General features: G+C 46.9%; 1 pseudogene; it reads left to right on the top strand.

Moving 5' to 3' along the window:
• The first annotated feature begins 1837 nt into the window (after positions 1-1837).
• On the top strand, positions 1838-2714 carry LOC142430730 (small ribosomal subunit protein uS2-like; annotated as a pseudogene).
• The last annotated feature ends 256 nt before the right edge of the window (positions 2715-2970 follow it).

The raw sequence follows: 2970 nt of genomic DNA, 5'->3' as shown, positions 1-2970 counted from the left end.
TGAGCCCGCACTGACCTAAGACCTGCTGAGCTGTGGGAGGGCATCAAGAACACCATTCATGTAGAAAGCCAAAGGTCATTACAAAGACAGGAGAGAAAGAAAAATCAAAGTGAATGTCAGAAGAAACTCTGAAACTTGCTCTTAATCATAGAGGAGCTAAGGCCAATGGAAGAAATAATAAAGTCATAATGCTGAACAGAAATTTTCACCACCCCGCCTTCCCTGAGGGGGACGAACAATAGAAATGTGAGTGAAGGGAGACAGCAGTCGGTGTAAGATATGAAAATAATAATAATTTATAATTTATCAAGGGTTCACGAGGGTGGGAGGACGGGGGAAGGAGGGAAACAGGAGGAGCTGATACCAAGGCCTCAAATACACAGTAAATGTTTAGAAAATGGTGTACAAATATGCTTGATACAATTGATATATGGATTGTTATAAAAGTTGCAAGAGACTCACTCTCTCAGTCTCTCACTCACTCTCACTCACTTACCCACTCACTCACTGTCACTCACCCACTCACTCTCACTCACTCATTCACTCACTCACTCACTCACTCTCTCTCACTCACTCACTCACTCTCTCACTCACTCTCTCACTCTCACAGTCACTCACTCACTCTCTCACTAATTCACTCACTCACTCTCTCACTCACCCACTCTCTCTCTCACTCACCCACTCACTCTCTCACACTCACTCACTCTCTCACTAATTTAACCACTCATTCTCTCTCACTAATTCACTCACTCACTCTCACTAATTCACTCACTCAACTCTCTCACTAATTCACTCACTCACTCACTCTCACTAATTCACTAAAAAAAAGAGAGAAAAAAGTTGCAAGAGCCCCCAATAAAATGGCCTTTAAAATAAAGAAAGAAAATTTCAAAGGACAGCTCCAGGAGACATAAAACAGTATAAGGAAATGTACAAAGACCTAGAGTTCGAAAACCAAAAAGACACAACAAACTCAGCATACCTTAAAGTGAAAAAAAGATCAAAACAACCCAAACAATAACAACAAAATAAAACAAAGCAAACACTCAAGAAGAAATTCAAGCCTCAAGTTGCAATATTGAAGGATTCTATGGGCAAAATGTTGAAGGATCCAGGAAACCTCAAAAGAAGATGGAAAGCATACACAGAGTCACTGTCCCAAGAACTAGTCAACACTCCACCATGTCAGGAACCAGTATATGAGCAAGACCCAGTGGTTCAGAAGGAAGAAGTGGTAGCTGCCCTGACAGCATTAGCCAAAAGCAAGGCTCCAGGGATTGACGGCAGACCAACCGAAATGTTTCAGCACACCGGTGAAGCCCTGGCAGCACTCACTCCTCCGTGCCAGGAAACTTGGAAGACAGGTACAAGCCAACTGGCTGGAAGAGACAGTTTGTCCCCTTTCCAAAGAAAGTGACTCAACAAAATGCTCCAATCATAGAAAATCCTTGATACTAGCACATGCAAATAAGATTTTGCTGAAGGTCATCCAACAATGGCGGCAGCAGTACATTGACAGGGAGCTGTCGGAGGTCCCGGACAGATTCAGAAGAGGATGTGGACAAGGGACATCATTGCTGATAACAGAGGGATCTCGGCTGTAAGCACATATCAGAAAGTGAGCCTGCATCTCACTTCATGGAGAGAAATTGAAATAATTTCCTCATCAAAGGGGAACTAGACAAGGTTGCCCTTTATCAACACTTTTATTTAATACAGCTCTGGAAGTTTTAGCTATTGTCATAAGACTGTAAAAAGACCCTTTCCGCGCTACCCAAGCAGCGTCCATACGGCGTTGTCTTGGTTCCCGTCGTAGCTTAAAGGGGAAACGTTCACAATGTCCGGAGCCCTTCACGTCCTGCAGATGAAGGAGCATGTCCTCATATTCCTCGCTGCAGGAACCCTTTTAGGTGGTGTCAACCTTGACCTCCAAACAGAACAGTACCTCTACAAAAGGAAAAGTGATGGCATCTACATCACAAACCTGAAGAGATACCTGGGAGAAGCTTCTGCTGGCTGCTCGCGCCGTCATTGCCATGGAAAACCCTGCTGAAGTCAGTGTCCATCTTCCAGGAATGTTAGCCACCGCGCTGGGCTGAAGTTTGCTGCTGCCACTGGAGCGTCTCCCATTGCCGGCGATTCACTCCTGGAGCCTTCACTAAGCAGATGCAGGCAGCCTTCCCGGAGCCATGGCTTCCAGTGGTGACTGACCCCAGCACTGACCACCAGCCCCTCACAGAGGCCACTGACGTTAACTTGCCCACCATTGCTCTGGGTCACAGGGATTCTCCTCTGTGCTACGTGGACATTGCCATCCCGTGGACCAACAAGGGCGCTCACTCAGTGGGCCTGATGTGGTGGATGCTGGCCCGGGAAGTTCTGTGCATGCGGGGCACCATCTCTCGGGAACACCCGTGAGAGGTCATGCCTGATCTCTACTTCTACAGAGACCCAGGGATTGAAAAGGAAGAGGAGGCCGTTGCTGAAAAGGCTGTGACCAAGGATGAGGTTCAGGGCGAATGGACTGTGCCTGCTCCCGAGTTCACTGCCGATCAGCCCGAGGTGGCTGACTAGACCGAGGGCATTCAGGTGCCCTCCTGCCGACCCAGCAGTTCCCCTCTGAAGACTGGAGCGCTCAGCCGCAACTGGTCCGCAGCCCCCACCTCTCAGGCCACTGAGTGGGTAGGAACAACCACTGAGTGGTCCTAAACTGTTCTTCCGTGGAAATTAGGTTGATGGGAAATAAAGACAAGTTTCTACCAAAAAAGAGAGAGAGGGAGAGAGAGAGAGAGAGAGAGAGAGAGAGAGAGAGAGAGAGAGAGAGAGAGAGAGAGAGAGAGAGACTCGGTGCACATAGGCACAGAAGAAATAAATTTCTCTTTATTTGTAGATGACATAATCTTATATATAGAAAACGACAAAGATTCGATTAAACAATTGCTTGAACTAATTGAAAAACTTGGCGCTGTG

This window comes from Tenrec ecaudatus, chromosome 17 (genome assembly GCF_050624435.1).
Source record: "Tenrec ecaudatus isolate mTenEca1 chromosome 17, mTenEca1.hap1, whole genome shotgun sequence".
Lineage (NCBI taxonomy): Eukaryota > Metazoa > Chordata > Mammalia > Afrosoricida > Tenrecidae > Tenrec > Tenrec ecaudatus.
The sequence above is the reverse complement of the archived record's forward strand: the minus strand, read 5'-3'. Positions and strand labels throughout refer to the sequence as shown.